Source organism: Capsicum annuum, unplaced genomic scaffold, assembly GCF_002878395.1.
Source record: "Capsicum annuum cultivar UCD-10X-F1 unplaced genomic scaffold, UCD10Xv1.1 ctg4174, whole genome shotgun sequence".
NCBI classification, from domain to species: Eukaryota; Viridiplantae; Streptophyta; class Magnoliopsida; order Solanales; family Solanaceae; genus Capsicum; species Capsicum annuum.
In genome coordinates, this window is record NW_025849093.1 from 131328 (window position 1) to 149256 (window position 17929).

General features: G+C 35.9%; 1 long non-coding RNA gene across 1 annotated transcript; it reads left to right on the forward strand.

Annotated features, from left to right (window-relative positions):
- Positions 1 to 14111: 14111 nt before the first annotated feature.
- On the forward strand, positions 14112 to 17691 carry LOC107842228. Its single transcript, XR_001665673.2, has 3 exons — positions 14112 to 14905; positions 16832 to 16969; positions 17106 to 17691. It is a non-coding gene; the product is annotated as an uncharacterized LOC107842228 (long non-coding RNA).
- The last annotated feature ends 238 nt before the right edge of the window (positions 17692 to 17929 follow it).

The window sequence follows — 17929 nt, forward strand, 5'->3', positions numbered from 1 at the left end:
ATCCCTCTTTTATGATGATTTTCATTTACTTATGATATACTATAAAGTAGTTTGAATGTATCTTTAAAAGCATGTTATTAAATGGCTTGAATAATATTATATTTGGATTATGATTTTGATTTCAAAAGATAGAGGGTTATTTATGTTTCCTAATGTTGAACATTATCATATAATGAGAAGAGTTGCATGGTTTGTTAAAGATTACATGACAACCACTTGCTTATTGAAAGGATAGGAATTTTGTGTAGTTTTGACTTATGTTTTTGGAACATGAATTCTCTTTGTTAAATTTCATGTTTGGGTGGTCTAACTATGTTTTAATCAAATATCATGCTTAATGCTATACGGCTCAGAAAAATATGACTTGCATGTCTTGGTGTGAAGACATTAATTCCGATTATGCCATGGTAATTCAGAACATAATAAAATGCATGGTTAAAATCAGACATTTCTAAAGTTGAAACTAGAATAATGCATAATTCAGAATAGAATAAAATTGGACTTAAAGAGAGCTTAGGTGATTCTCCGAAGAAGGCATGAGTTCAGACAACTCATTATCCAAAATTGTGATTTGCTGATCAGGGTATATTATTATACACTGTCCTAGTACCCTAAGCGTATCAAACTCAGGCACTCCAACCCTTGCGGTACACTTAGGTTGGGGGCTTCCCCACTGAGTCAATGGAAGATTCCATATAGCTCGTGGAATATCAGAATTATAGGGGAATGCCACCTAATTCAGAAGTGATACAAATACTAGAAATTGTATTGACAAAAAAGTTTTATGTTTTCAAAAATGCCCATATGTTTTGAAATTATATCTATCATGATGTTTATGACTAGCTCTCAACTAGTTTATTTATATACAAGATTTATTTTGGATTTCTTCACATACCAGTACACTGTATTGACCCCCACCCTTCCAGGTTCTAAGTAACAGTCTAGAGGTCCTGATAAACAGTAGATTCGAATAGACAAAAGTACAGAGTTTAGTGGGTGAGCCTTCTATACTCCAGAAGGCATATCTATTCTTCTTACATTTATCATAGTGATGGTTTTGGTATATTGGGGGTGTTATCCAAGTTTTCAAACTGTTGATATTTGATCATGTATTAGAAATTTTGCAGATGGTTATCCGATGTTGTTAGATGATTCTAGATTTTGACTTTCATTTTAAATTTATGTCTGACTTATGAGCATGATTTTTTTGTTGCATAAATTTTTGCATTTCCTTATTGTGTATGAATGGTATATATGATTTCAAGATTAGAAGGGTGTCCGGGCCTTCATTGTTTGGGATGCTCATCACGGCCAGGCCTCAATTTGGGTCATAACAAATTTGGTATCAGAGCACGGTTCATGGTCTTAAGGTTTCTACAAAATCATATCGGGTAGAGTCTTGTTTATGGGTATGTAGCGCGCCACACTTATAAGTAGGAGGCTACTAGGCGTTTAGTAATATTTTCCATTCTTCATGTTCTAGTTCATGCTATGGAGTCAAGATATTCCTCTTTCATACTCTAATTCAAAATTCTTTCCTTACTTGGATGTACTCAGATATGTTTCATTGTTGAGGTGAATCAAGTGCAGAAGTTTAGAGTTTAAATGGTATGGTCCTCTCTGATTGAGCCATATAAGATTTTAAAATTTTGCAAGGACTTGAGCAGAGTCTTTTAGTGCTTTAGAGTTATTAATTTTAGTGTGAAATTTGATTCTGATTAAACCGTGCTTTTCAACCTGCAGCATTAAAGGTATTCAGTTCTTTTCAAAAAAAATTATGTTGCAGATATCATGCCAAAAAGGGGAATGATGTATAGCAAACTTGTTGGAACTGTATTTCTACCCGAGTGGTAGAATAAGTTAAAGTGTCGGTGTCATGACCTATTGATAGTGAGATTAGACCAGGAAGATGATGTTATGAAGTGACAAAGTTAGGAGTCAGAGTAAGGGTGACTTCTGCGTAAATAATTATTTTATTTGAATGACCGATGTTTGAGGATGATTTACCCCTTTATAGTGATAGACTGATGTGGTATCTAGTAGTATGTGTGGATTGTATGGCAGTCTGTGGGACTCTTTCGATTCACTAGCATAGTTGCTTTGTTATTCATTTCATTTTCTTGTTCAAAACACACAAAATAAATCAAAGTCTAGTGAAGTCGAGTGAGGCATATTTCGATTCACTAGCAAGTTGTTGTTCAATTTGTTGTTCTTGTATCAGTTGACTATATGTATAGTTGAATCTTTTCGTATGAGATTGATTTGGTAATGAAGTGATACGTCCTTGTGTGTTAGTTTAGTAGAAGGTAGAGAAGGAGTGATTAGTTAAGGTGAATTGTTGTTTGCTTGAAGTATAAAAATGGCTAGATTAGCCAGTGGGTTATAATTATAGACTCATGGTTGTTTGTACAATTGGAAAGTAGTCTAAATGTAAGCTTGGTTAAGTAGGTGTGATGTGAGAAAATCATACAAGTAGATAACATTGTATGGGGTTATAATATAAGATTAAGGTTGACCATGTTTATTATGTGTCTCTACCCCCTTGGCTTTCTTTTCTTTAGTGGTTGTGAACTAATACTTCATGTGAGAATGTATGAAGTGGATTCTGAGATAATATAGTGATGTCATGGAGGGGATTGCGATTGTAGTTAGTAGTTAAAGGAAATGAGCACTTGGAGCTAATTTCCTAATTTGATGAACTAGTATATTATGTTGCATTCTTCATTGGTGGTTTATGGTTGATGCTAGACTATAGGCTTAAATTAAAATGCAGAAAGCGGTGGTAAGAATAGTGACATGAGATTAATGATGTATGTTTTGTGGAAATAAATTAGTTGGCTTGATGTGTTCAAATAGTGTTTGCTAATGAGTTATGATAAGAAAAACCGTAAGGTCATGATCAATTATTGTTATTATGACGTTCTAGTGTACTAGTGTTTCTTGATGTTTATTTCATGGTTTCCAAGTGAGAATTGTGCATAAGGTTGGGTTGTAAATCATGTTTAGCACTAGAAATTAATTTTGATCGGTTGATGGCCGGGAAGTTGGATGTGATGATTTCTTAATTAATGATACTAGTTACATGGAAATGATCTAATAGGCATGGAAAGTGAATGTGAGAGCTTAAGTTTACTTGATTCGTAATGAAGTATGATAATGTATGTATGATGTAGAGGTATGCCCGAGGTGATATAGGGTTGCGATATTTTCTAAGGCTATTGCATGTTATGTGTGACAAGTGGTACTATTTAGTTTCTAAGTGGAGAAAGACTAGTTAGATGGTATATGGTGTAGTAGATAGCTGAGTTAAGGATTTTTGATTGATAGTGTTGAGCTTTTTTATATGATATTGATTCTCATAGAAGAGAGATGTAAGTTTGAAGTCGCAACATGTTTAGGCTATGAAGAAAGTAGAATGGTTCATCATGGGCTTGGTGATATCCATGTTAATTGTCAGAAGCTAAGATTGAGTTCGTGAAGGTTGAGGTCATAGAAATAAGAGTTAAAGCATTAGAGGGTGTGCACTCCGACTATGGGGATACTTATGGAGATCAAAAGTAAGTGTTCCAGTATTATATAATGACTATTCGGACTATAGAATTATAGAGTGCATCTCAGAAGGTGGTATTAGCAGTGGGTTTTCCACTTCCAAGTGTAGTTATTTGGGTTAAGTTCTATTAATTACATGTATCATCGTATTCCGGACCCCAGAGTGCAGTGAGTGTAGTTTAGTTTAGAGTCTATTAAGGGATCTCTAAAACTTAAGATGATGGTGTGAAGCTAAGGGGGAGATAATGGAACGAATGACCAAGACAGACTCTCAGATCCTAGTAGTGATGTCAGTATGATGCACAACATCAAAAAGTGAGGGTGAGACTCAATCCATTTTTATCTCAGTTTTTTTCAGTTATCTCAATACCTACTCATGCCTTATGTTTCAGTTGCATGATAATAGTTTATGTTCATGTATATGATAGAGAATCACGTGCTCTTCTAGTTCCTAAATGACTAATTCCAGTTCATTCAGTAGTCGGGATCACATTCCATAAGTTATGAACTCCAATTTGAGGTCATCCAACTAATGACCCATGTACTCACGATTTATAGTGTGCTAAGTTCCCATAACTCATGCTATACTCCTTATGACTAGCAAGATTTAGCCTATAGTCATGTATGCCTCAATTCAGATCACTTTTATAAATCCATGATGTTGATTTGCTAGTTCTCAGGCCTCAGTTAAGTGCCAAGTCTCTTTTAATATTCTTCCATGCTTTAAGATCTTATGTTCTAACCTTTTAGTGACTCCTTCTTATGTGATGATAGTGGTGATGAGTAAATGATTCTTGGTGATGGAAGATAATAGTATGCTTGTTTTAGACAAGGCCATAAGGCTGAAGTAAGATCAGGAGCCAAGTCTTTGATATATGTGATAGTTAGTGGAAATTGTGTGTGTATGTTCTTAGAGTAGCAAGTGGAAGTTATATTGGTAGTTGTTTTGGGAATGTATAAAATATGTCTTTATGCTTGTTTTCCTTGAAGTTCATATATGGTTATAAAAATAGGCTTGATTGACATGTTGGGATTTAAGTGGAGGAACGCAATATGGCTAGTGAATCCATAGTAAGAGATCAGAGTTAGTCATTGAAGTGGTAAAGCTGTGAGTAGGGTGTGAACTTTAAAAAGATATAGAATGTTGAAGCTTATGGTTTGGACTAGTTTCGTAGTGTGGCATGTAGTATTTTGTGATTTAGAGTTAGGATTGATCACGGTGAAAGGATTTAAGCTACTTTAGACATTAGTATAAAGATTATCAATGCCCATATGAGGATTACAATTTGAATCAACGAGTATGGTATTTAAGAAGGATTGTATAGCTGAGGAATAGTCGAGAAGTATGCTAAACTTAAAAGTAAGAATTTGTATTTCCTAAGGCCGGGAAAGTCTATCCTAGTTTATGATTTGTATGTCTATATTTCATGCTATAGAGTAGCATCAATGTTGGGATCCTTTAGATGGGTGTCTTGCGTAACTCATACCCAAGATTCTTTGCTCCCTAATGCTACTAGAACTTCTTTAGAAAGAGTGTTGAACAGATACTCCAGTTAAGTTTTAGTGTCCAGTATAATTCAGTCAGTACAACTAGCAATTCAGTTTAACAGACAGGTAGACAAGTTACTATGGTTTTCCACCTTTACACCCAGTCCTGTTATCCGAAGTCTCATGAGTAGGACCATCCCAAGAGATAATCTATTCCCTCTGTGTAAATTGCGAATTCAGTGCAGTCCAAGCATCATGTTATAGATTCATCTATATAGTCATGACTCAGTTCATAAGAGTTCAGCGCATAATCTCAAATTTTTCCAAGTATTTTAGCTCAAACGGTGTATTACCCTGGTACAGTCTAAGTCTTGTTACCTCATGATTTGTACTTGCATAAGTTATCACTTCTCAATTTAATATGTATGATTGGATTATGAACACTTCAATGGAATCCTAAAACTCTCAGCATTAATTAGCTCCTTCAAGCAAGTAAAGTCAAGTCGGCTCAAAATTTAGTTTCATGATAGAAGCTTAAATGTTTCAGCTCAGCGATATCCCTTCTTAGAAAATATATCATGTCCACGTTATTTCATACCTTTAAAATTCAACATTCCTATGTAAAACCCCACACTTTGGGCTAGAACGAAAATCGTCAGTTTGGTGCTTAGTGCATTGCGGAGGTGGTCTATTTAAAAATTATCAAGTTCTAGTATCCTAGCGCGATTGTGGTGCATTGTGCTGAAGTTCCAGGTCCCAATCAGTGGGACAACGTGAAATCTCTGTGTCGCGGTGACCCTAAGAATCCCATTCGTTAATTTTCAGTGAGCCATCGCGATTGTGGCACTTCGCGGTGACCCATAAAATTGGGCACCCAATTATATTTTTATTCCATCTCATTAAGTGTATATTGGGTATTTTCCTCCCCCCTTATCAGCTTAAATACGAGATTATACTCCCAAGTAACCCCATTATTCATACTTTCATCAAAAATTCACAAGAAACTCTCTCTAGGGTTTCATACTAAAAACTCAAATAACTCAAGATTCAACCGTGGATTTTTGAAATTGATTGTATTTGAAATCCCTAAATCATAGGCTTTGAGAATCATTCATTAAATTTGTAAATTGAGGTACGCGGGGTTTTCCAAAAATCTCATGGGCATAGAAATCACGATTTTAAGAATGAGGTTTTGGATTTATGAATATAATCATGTTTTAGAAGTTTTGACGGTATTGTTTTCGTCTTTAGGCCTTCTCCCAAATTGATTTGAAATTATGTATATATGTAAGCATGTGTTTTAATGTTGATGATTGAAGTGAGAGCATGATTCATGAAAAATCCCTCTCATATGATGATTTTCATTTACTTATGATATACTATGAAATCGTTTAAATGTATCTTGAAAAGCATGTTATGAAATGGCTTGAATAATGTTATATTTGGAATATGATTTTGATTTCAAATGAGAGAGGGTTATTTATGTTGCCGAATGTTGAACATAATCATATAATGAGAAGAGTTGCATGATTTATTAAAGATTACATGACCACCACTTGTTTATTTAAATGATGGGAATTTTGCATAGTTTTAACTTATGTTTTTGGAACATGAATTCTCTTTGTTAAATTTCATATTTGGGTGGTCTGAACTATGTTTTATTGAAAGATCATGCTTAATGCTTTATGTCTCAGAAAAACATGACTTGCAAGTCTTTGTGCGACGACATCAATTCAGATTATGCTATGGTAATTCAGAATAGAATAGAATGCATGTTTGAAATTAGACTTTTCAGATGTTGAAACTAGAATAATGCATGATTCAGAACAGGATAAAATTGGGCATAAAGAGAGCTTAGGTGGTTCCTCGAAGAAGGCATGAGTTGAGACAACTCATTGCCCAAAACTGTGATTTACAGATCCGGGTATATTATAATACGCTGGTCTAGTTCCCTGTGGTGTATCAAACTCAGACACTCCAACCCTTGCGGCACATTTAGGTTGGGGGCTTACCTGCCGAGTAAATGGCTGATTCCATATAGCCCGTGGAATATCATACTTGTAGGGGAGTATTACCTAACTCAGAAGTGATACAAAGACCAGAAATTGCATTGATAGGAAGGTTTTATGTTTTAAAAAATGCCCACGTGTTTTGAAATTATATCTATCATGATGTTTATGACTAGATCTCAACTAGTTTATTTATATACAAGATTTATTCTGGATTTCTTCGCGTGCCAGTACACTGTATTGACCCCCTCCCTTCCAGGTTCTGAGGCAAAGTCTAGAGAGCTTGATAGAGAAAAGTGCAAAGTTTAGTGGGTGAGCCTTCTATACTCCAGTAGGCCTATCTATTCTTCTGACATTTATCATAGTGATGGTTTTGGTCTGGGGGGGGGGGGGGGGGGGCCTTTTCCCAGTTTTCAAATAGTTGATATTTGATCATGTAGTAGAGATTTCGTAGACGGTTATCAGATGTTGTTAGATGATTCTGCATTTTGACTTTCATTTTAAATTTATGTAAGATTTATGACCATGATTCCGTTGTTACATATATTTCCGCATTTCCTTATTGTGTATGAATGCTGTATATGATTTCAAGATTAGAAGGGTATCCGGGATTTTCTGGTTCGGGATGCTCGTCACGGTCAGGGCCTCGGTTCGAGTTGTGAGAAGGTTTCACTATAATGGAGATAGAGTACAATGTGGAGAAGACTGAATTTTCAGACCGACAAAAATAACCCACTAAATCGCACTTATATATTATGTGCATACAAATAGGTCCTACCACCACAGACCCCATTGAAAATCACAAACATAGTTCACACCACGAAACTTTCTGGGCCGGACCAACAAAATTCTAATAGCAACTCTAACATAGTCCCTCAACAGGGACAAGCAGAATTTCTCCCAACATCAAACAGTCAAAGACAATATCCACCCCCCAAACAGAAGAACTAACAACTAGGCCTTCAAGCACACGCAAATTAACATAAAATTCCACACTCTACTTTGCATATACCACAATGTTTAAATCCATGAACAAAAGAGCCTACTCCTGAAAACTAAGCCTATCTGTTAGGGTTGTATTTTTTGTACTTCCGTTGTTTCTTATTGATACGGTGTATATTTAAGGGAACATTTACAACATTATTTGATGTGAATATTCTTTGCCTACTCTCTGCAATTGTGTTTTTGTTGCCTTCTATTTTGCGCTGGCCTGGATTAGTTTAATACTAATTTAGTTGTGCTTATTAGTTGTAAAAATCATCATAGTAGAAAATGCACATTTTTTTTAAATTTTTACTTAGAAGTCTTTTGATGATGTATTTTTCCCATCATACACTTTATTGGTTGTCTATAACGGTGTTAGCTCCTCCTTCAAACTCCGATTTTGCAAAAGGTACTCTAAAGTTTTCACATGATGTTTTAAAGTTCTTCTTGTGTAACACAAGTGTGCATTATTCTCTGTCACATATCGCATGGATTTTCTTTCCTCTTCTCTTTTAGTCTAAGAACATGTGCTTTCCAGTTTAGGTTATTCATCGGAAAGAGGCAGCAAATTCTTTGTGGAAAGTCATACCTGCATGTTAATGCTTCTTTCACGCCTACCAAAAAGATTGAAGGTGAATGGTCCTTGAAATCATCAAAGAAAGATGAGGTTGATAGCTTGCAAAACATTATACGGATTAAAGAAGTAGAGATACAGAGTGAGTAACGCAGATGATGCAAGAGGAGAGGCAGCGAGTATTTAGGTATATTTAAGTTCTACTTATCTCTTATGATCTATTGTCTATATAATTCAAAAAGTTTTGGTAGTTATTGATTGATTATTTCTTAAATTATAATTTAAAATTTATCTACCTTTTAGAAATTTATTGTATAGTATACGTCTATTTTTATTACCTGCAATTAAATACTTTTATAAAGCTATTTCTCTATTACTTACACTTACAGGTTAGCAAAATGATAAAAATTGTTTGTTATTGGTTGGTGACTCTTAATCTTAATAGTCAATTTTCTATATTGAAGGTTATCTCCAACAGGTCATTTGAACAAATTGACATCAAACTCGTCAACTCGATAAAACCTGATGAATTTACCATGAAGCTCAATACCGATGGATGTAGTAAAGTGGTAATCCAGGTGAAGCATCAAGAGGAGGCAGTCCATTCGTACTGTTATGAAAACAAACAGGAATAGGCAATACAATAAACGAAAAAAAACAAGAAGAACACATAGATTTACGTGAAAACCCTAGACGAGAAAAACCATGGGCAGAGGAGGAGAAACTCACTATATCGGAGAAGAATACTAGGAGGAGCAGAAATATCAATAATGCTTTTAAAAACTATCAAAAGCCAACCCTCTAAATCGCACTCATCTAATACGTGTGTACAAGGAAATCCTAAACCGAAAACCATACTGGTCCATACCGTTACCACCTATCGGCCCGATCCCTCTGCTACCACCACAGATCTCACAAAAATTCTCATAATTATAGTTTTACAAAAATGGATCGCACCGCAATCTTTTCAGGCCGAATAAAATTCGGGTCATAAACACTATAACAAACGTAGAGGACAAGTCTGAGGCTCCTAGGCGCAGCACCACCAGGGATAAGAAATGGCCCAAGCACCTGGAACAATATGTGGTCCCAAATCCCAAAAGAAATTCTGGTCTACCAAGTTACTAGAAGAAAGGACAAGAATCACCTTTGCAACAGATGGCAAAAATAGACCAAGAACAAGCTAGAATAGGGCATGGAAGAACTCGCTCTTTACTTTTCTTAGTAATTTTATAGATCTGGAACCTCCCTTTTCTATCTTTTTTTTCCTTTATTTTACTGCTTTTTCTAAAAGCTTTAGAGATATTGCATTGTAGTTTCTCAATTTTGCGTTGTAATTTCTAAATTTGGTTCAATATCAGTCCATTTCCCTACATTTTGTGCTTTCATTGACCCTTCCGCTATCAATGGGTGATGGTACTCACAATACCCGTTTGAAGACCATTGATGAAGTCGTCAAACATCTCCAGGAACAATCTGCAGCTCATTCCAAAAATTTTTAGGAACATTCCAGATCCTTTGAAAATGTCAATGTTGCCCTCAAGGATATTTCTGCACAACTAGCATTGTTGCATGCTTCCTCTTCACCACAACTACCGCCGCCACCACCACCGCCGCCGACTACCACTAGCCCTTCCTCCAACATCCCAAACCTTTTACCACCAACCTTTTTCCCCTCAATCACCTAACCCTAATTTTACCCAACCGCCTTAACCACACCCACTTGTAGTTCCTCCAAACACCCTTAACGAATTTCGTCTTGATAAACCTGCTCCGATCGACCTACAAAAGTTCAATGCCCAGAATGCTTTGAGTTGGACTTTTCAAGCTCATCAGTATTTTGAAACTTACAATGTCTCACATTAGCTCTCTTTTAAGCCAGTAGACATCTACTATGCTATTAGACTCGCATTTTTATATGAGCAAAAGAGTTTGGGCCAGCCCAAACTGGTAAATAAATCCACTTCATTCGTAAATTTAAAAACCCCTCTGTTCCTTCACCCTTTAATTCGAGTCCTTAAATTCCGACAACTCTCTCTCCTTCCTTTTTACGTCTGTCGGCCTCGTTTCCGGAGTTGATAAACTACTTTTTAAGAAGTTTTCCCCAGCTGAAATCCAACGGAAGAGTGAGCTTAATCTATGTTTTAATTGTGATGAAAAATACCAAAAAGGCCATCAGTGTTCTGTTTCTCGACAATTGATACTCCTCCTCACTGACGAGCAATCGTCTGATGGTCCACAGTTGGATTCATCACCGCCTTCTTCTGATTCTCCTCCACCCATTTTATCTTCATAAGATCCATCTTTGCCCACTATTAGTCTCCATGTTCTTAGTGGCGGTTTGCATCCTAGTACTATCAGGTTCATATGTTATATCACAGGCCACCCTACTCAGATTCTCAATGATGGACACAACACTTGTAATTTTATTAATCCTCTGGATGCCTGTAAGCTAAAGTTGTCGATTTAACCTTCTACGGGGTTTTTCGTAATGGTAGGTAATGGTCAAGGGATGGTTTGTCTTGGGGTTATTATAGGGTCCCCATTACAATTCAGGGGTTCTCTTTTGTTACAGATTTTTTTGTCATTGATCTTTTTGGTTTTGATTTGGTGTTGGGTGTGGCCTGGTTAGCCATATTGGGTCCTAGCGTCACAGATTATGTCAATCATTTGTTTGAATTTGATTTTCCTAGGTGGGTGATCCTTGCCCTGTCCCAACATAGATTACTGTTTCCACTCTTCATCGTTTTTGCCGGATGGACTCTATTGCTTACCTTCGCCTATTGGACTTTATTTCCACAGCTACTAATTCCTTCCCACAATACCCTCCTTAGCTATCATTCCTTTTGGACACTTATTTGGATGTCTTTAAAAACCTCACAGCTGTTCCACCTTCTCGGCTGCAGTATCATCGCATTCCCCTTTTACCGGGTGCCTCTCCAATTATTGTGCACCCATACCAATATCCACACTTTCAGATGGGCATAATTGAGCATCAAGTTTGTGAAATGCTCAGTTTGGGGGTCATTCATCCTAGTTCCAGTCCTTACTCCTCCCCAGTTTTGTTGGTTCGCAAAAATGACTGGACTTGGCATTTTTATGTCGATTATCGAGCCTTAAACTCCAACACTACCAAAGATCATTTTTCGATCCCAACAGTTGATGAACTATTTGATGAGTTTCATTATGCTATCTTTTTCTATAAATTGGATCTCTTGGCTGGTTACCATCAAATTGGTTTTCATCCCCAGGACATTGAGAAAATCATTTTTCGTACGCATGAAGGACATTATGAATTCACAGTGATGGCATTTGGGCTCTCAAACACCCCATCTACTTTTCAGTCCTCTAGGAATTCTGTTTTCAAGCCACTTCTTCAGAGTTTTTTCTTGGTTTTCTTTGTTGATATACTCATATATAGTAAATTATGGACTAAGCACTTGAATATCTTCGTGAGGTGTTTGATCTCTTGAGCAAAAAATTGCCTAGTTGTTTAACGTTCTAAATGTGTTTTTGGATAGTCTTCCATTGCTTAATTAGGTCATATTCTTTCTCCACAGTTCCTTCAAGTTGACCCTGAAAAGATCACGACTATTCTTGCCTGGGCCTCTCTTACTTCACTTTAAGATGTGCGCAGATTTTGGGGCTTGACGGGCTATTACTGCCGCTTTGTCAAAGGCTATACTAATTTTGCTACTCCTCTTACTGATCTACTAAAGAAAGATTCTTTTGCTTTGTCTGAGATTTCCTTGGCTGCCTTTATTCAACTTAAGCATGCTCTAAGCTCCATCCCAGTTTTAGCACTCCCAGATTTTTCGAAGCTATTCTCGGTTGAGACCGATGCTTCTAGGACTGGAATACGTGTTTTCCAATCCTAAGAAAGTCATCCCATTGATTTTTTTTAGACAAAAGTTGTCTTTTTGAGTGCCAGCTGCTTCAACTAATAATCGTGAGATGTTTTCTATCAACCAAGTTGTCCAAAAATGGCGCCAATACATGTTGGGTGAGAGATTTAATATCGTCACAGATCCGCAACCTTGAAAATCCATAACCAACCAAGTTATTCAAACTCCTGTACAATAACGCCGGCTTAGAAAACTCATTGGTTATGCCATTGACATTCGCTAACGCCCTTGGAAGCTTAATGCTGATGCCCAGTCTCGAATTCATTCGCTGCATACATTAGCTTTGACTGTCACGCAGCTCACTTTGATTAGCAAGTTGTGCAATTCTAATTAGACTGATGGGATTCTACCGGACCTTCAATTCCAGTTGCAGAATAGTCCGGAGTCCCTGCCTCTCTTTTCCTTTAAAGGAGGACTTTTATTATTACGGAATCGGATAGTAGTCCTTGCTGATGGCAAACTTTGCACCTTGTTACTGGAAGAATTTCACTGTTCTAAAGTTGGAGGTAATGCTGGCATATCACGCACATTTCATCGTGTGTCGTCTATTTTTTATTGGGTTGGTATGTGTGCGGATGTGAAGAAATTTGTTTCAGAGTGCCAAATTTGTCAACAAATGAAAGATTCAAATTTTAAATCTGCGGGACTACTTTTTCCCTTGCCAATTCCAGATGCTATTTCTGAGGATATTTCAATGGACTTTATCAAGGGTCTTCCAACATCACATGAGCACACTGTTATTTGGGTAACTATGGACATATTATCCAAATATGGTCTCTTTATTGGCTTGCCTACCAAATATTTCTAGACAAAAGATTGTTGAGGTATTTGTTAAGGAGTTTATTCGGCTTCATGGTTTTCCTGTTACTACTGTGTCTGATTGCGACCCGTTTTTGTTGAAACCCAATTTTTGCTCTCCGTACCTAAAAATAACGTCTTCACGCTTCCTCATCGTTAAAGGGCACAAAATATAATTTTTCACATCCTTTTTACAATTGTTGACAAATTATTGATAATCATCTTTACTTTAGGTTTTTTTTTATCAATTTATTGTCGTATTTTTACTTTTCATAATTTATTAATAATCCTCCTTATATTAGGATTTCTATCAATTCATTATCGTTTTTAACATTTTACGATCATCTGCACACGTACACGACATGACATCACATTTTTATAATATTTTTCATATTAAATTACATTTTTTAATATTTTCAACATTCTTTAGATTTTTTCATAATTACAAATCAATACATGTCTCGATGTCTTGTCAAATCTGACAACAACTACACAATAATGTCTTGTTACGTCCGACAATGACCACTCAGTGTTGTCTCGTCACATCTGACAATGACCACTCAATGACACTACCCTTTTGATAATTACTTTGTCCGTTGGTCAAAAAGATGAAAATCCTTTGGCCAATAACTTAAGGACCTAAGGGTGTTCTATTATAAAAAGAGACGATACCCTTTATCCATTGAATAAAAAGGGTGCTCAATTTTTTGTATAAATAAGTGGTGGGAGGACACATTTTTACACACACATTTTTGGTCACTTTTTTCTCTCTTTCAAAATACAAATACATAATTTATTCTTTTCTCAAATACACAAAATTACATACTTTTCATAATAAAATTTTGCTCTCACTTTTCTCTCTAAAAAAATACACACAGAAAATAAAAATATATATGCATACACTATACAGAAACACATAGCATAGATAAAGACATATACACAACTATCAGATCTCTCTTACTACTTTCCTTTCCTACGACAAACAACATATTGAAGACTAATTCAATGTATGACCAAGTCAAATTCAAGTTGTTCGTAATTTCCTATTTTTATGGACTGTTAGCAGTCATGATGCAGTATATTTTTAGTTAACAGATAATGGAGTTAGTTGCATAGTTAAGGGATAGTTGGTAACTTAGTTAGTGGTTTATTTGTTTTATAAGTCTATATAAAGGCTTATCTTTAGTTTTTTTATATATACAGAAAAAGCTGTGTTTCAGCATATATTGAGTCCTCTTACTTTCAACCTCTGCTCTTTACGATTTTTGCAGTCTATTATCCCAACATAACAACCACCACATAACAACTTTTCATCAACAACATCCAGATCTGGTGCATCACGCCTCCCATAAACCCCACGAACCCAAGCAGAAAACCCCCTCCATTTCACACTGCTTTACCGGATCTGGCCGCCGGCAGGCGAGTTTTCAGCCACCAAGCGCATCACGCGCTGCCCCTTCCCCATTTCCCTTTATTTGCACTACTTTTTGTCCTTCGGGGAGAGCTCCGGCGAGATCTCCCCTCGTAGATTTGCTGCGATTTTGGCACAAAAAGACCCGCTGCTCCGAAGTTTCACCGCCGTTGAAGTAGCGGTGTTGGTTGGTGACTTTGTTTATTTTTGGCGCTTGATAATATTTTTTACTATGCTTGTTGTTTTCTGATTTGTTTAGATTTGACCGGAGATGGCCATGAGTTTCCTTAAAAAATTATTTTGATGATGTTTGCTTACTAATATTGTTACTTTGCTCCGTTTCAACTATTTTATCACTAGATATGCTGCTGTTTTGCATCGGACATTAATTTTGGATAATTTTTGTCATTTACATTTATTTGACTGATAAGAACAGGATACTACATGATTATTTTATCTACACTAATAATGAACAGATACTACACCATTTTGGCCGATGAAAATATCTTTCCGTCGGATTTTTGAGGTCACCTCATTACAATAGACGGACTTTATTTTCTCAAATTTATCTCTTTTATGTCAAAATAAATATTTTGACCGATGAAGAAATTTTTCATCAATTTTTGAGGCCTTCTTAAATAAAAGACGGACATTACGTTTGCAAATATGTACAAAAATAAATAAGCTCGGGCAATGACGAAACTTTTATAACACCACGACAACACAAAAGATTTTATGATTCGTATCTTGACAAGACGATTAAGGATGGCCGATTAATCGAGCAACCACTTCGTAGCCATGGCGTATCTAAAATCTAATCCGAGCTCACACTTTGATAATTTTTTTTATTTTTATGTACATATGCACACATAGTTTTTAGTTTATTTTACTTTGTTACTGACGTGTTTGTACAAATATTTTGAGATTGTTTGTCGAAAAATGACATTCAAAAGAAGAATCTTTTATTTGTAATTGTACATATCAAATATAGTGTAAATTTTACCTTTTGGGGTGTTGGGCGGGAGTATTCTTTATCTACATAATACGCGTTTAGGGAAAACTTAGGTCTTTAATATTTAGATAAAAGAATTAAGTTAATCAAGTAATTCACAAATTATGTAGTCTTTTCTTCTCAAATAAATCTTTACTTTTCTCCGTAATTTTAATCAAATAAAAATATTACTTGTAAATACTTTTCCTTTAATGACACATTAAAATATATTTATTTTCATAAGTCACAAATTACTTTTTCTTTTCCACATGTAATTTATATATTTTTATACATATCTTTTACATGTTTCTTTTCATACATCACAAAATACTTTCTTTTTCACATGTAAAATATACATTTTTATACATATCTTTTACATGTTTTTATAACAATAGATTTTATTTGTATATTTAATATACATATACTTTTACATTTGTATTTTTTCAAAAGATTTATTTTACACTTAATACACATACACTTTTACATTATTTTAAATATTTATACTTCCTCCCTCATTGATAAGTTTAGTCTAGCCAGGTACTACATTTGTGGATCCTGAACGGTGCCTAACCCTTCCCTTCGGGATAATTTGAACCCTTAATAGGTTTTTGCAGACTAAAACATTAATCATACGTATTGACAAATAAATAAGTTTCCTTATTTTCCATTAAAAATTAGGTGACGACTCTGTACAAAACTCAATTCATTTAGAGTCCATAAGTCGTGCTTGTTTAACCTTGGCGAAAACAGGGCACGACAGTTGTTCCTATCGGTCTTTTTGAAGGAACTTCATAAACTCCAGGGTACAAAATTTTCCATGAGTTCGGACTATCATCCTCAATCCGATGGTCCTGAGACGCTAAACAAATGTTTGGAGAGTATCTCCGTTGTTTTGCGACTGACAAACCATCTACTTGGTTTTCTCTGTTACCTTGGGCTGAATTTTTGTATAATACTTCATACAAACACAGCTCCAAGATGACACCTTTTGAGGTAATTTATGGCCGCCCTCCGCCTACTGTGGTGAGGTATCTTAAAGATGGGACTTCTAACTCTATCGTTGCTACTTCTTTGTGTCAACATGATGATACTTTAGTTATTTTGAAAGCCAACTTGTTACAGGCTCAGGAGAGAATGAAAGGTACCACAGACAGATCATCGAGAAGTTTCATTTGCCATTGGTGATTGGGTATATGTGCGACCTTGACTCTAACGTCAGCTATCTTTACGCTTGCAGTGACACACAAAGCTCAGTAGAAGGTATTTTGGCCCTATCCTGATTGTCCAAAGAGTTGGTGAAGTGGCTTACAAGTTGGAACTTACCCCATCTTCCAAAATTCATCCTGTATTTCACATTTCTGTGCTTTGTAATTGTTTGGGTTCTACTTCTTATCAGATTACTCCACTTGAGCTTCTGGATCAATCATCTTTTTGGTTCTTCTCCCGGAAGATGTCATCCAAACTAGGACTATTTCAAGAGGTGGTCACCAAGTTCATCAATGCCTTACAAAGTTGATGCGTCTTCCATCAACAGATGCATCTTGGGAGGATACTCATACATTGCTGCAACGATTTCAGATCAGTGCCTTTTGGACAAGATTCGTCTCCACGGGGGCGGCATTGTAAGAAAAATAGAGGACAAGTCAGAGGATCCTAGCCAAAGCACCAGGGATAAAAGTAGCCCAAGCACCTGGAACAATAGGAGCTCCCAAATCCCAAAAGAAATTCTTGTCTGCCAAGTTACTAGTAGAAAGGACAAGAAGCATCCTTGCACCAGATGACATAAATAGACCAAGAAGAAGCTAGAATAGGGCATGGAAGAACTTGTTCTTTATTTTTCTTAGTCATTTTATAGATCTGGAACATCCCTTTTCTATCTTTTTTTCCTTATTTTACTGCTTTCTCTAAAAGTTTGAGTGATATTGCATTGTAATTTCTAAATTTTGCATTGTAATTTCCCAATTTGGATGGATATCAGTCCATTTCCCTACAAACTCTAAAACGTACTTTGGTTACTGCAGTAACAACAAATAAGAATATCTGGCGCTGTTACAGGTTGTCAATGGTTCATTGATAGTGATTTTAAGAACCTGATCAGTGAATATATTTCCCTCCTTCAAGGGAATATGATTAATAATAACAACAACTATCAAAATCATCTCAAAGGACACATCCATAATGTGAGATAGCTTTAACTCAAGGAAGATCTGGTGTCAAACA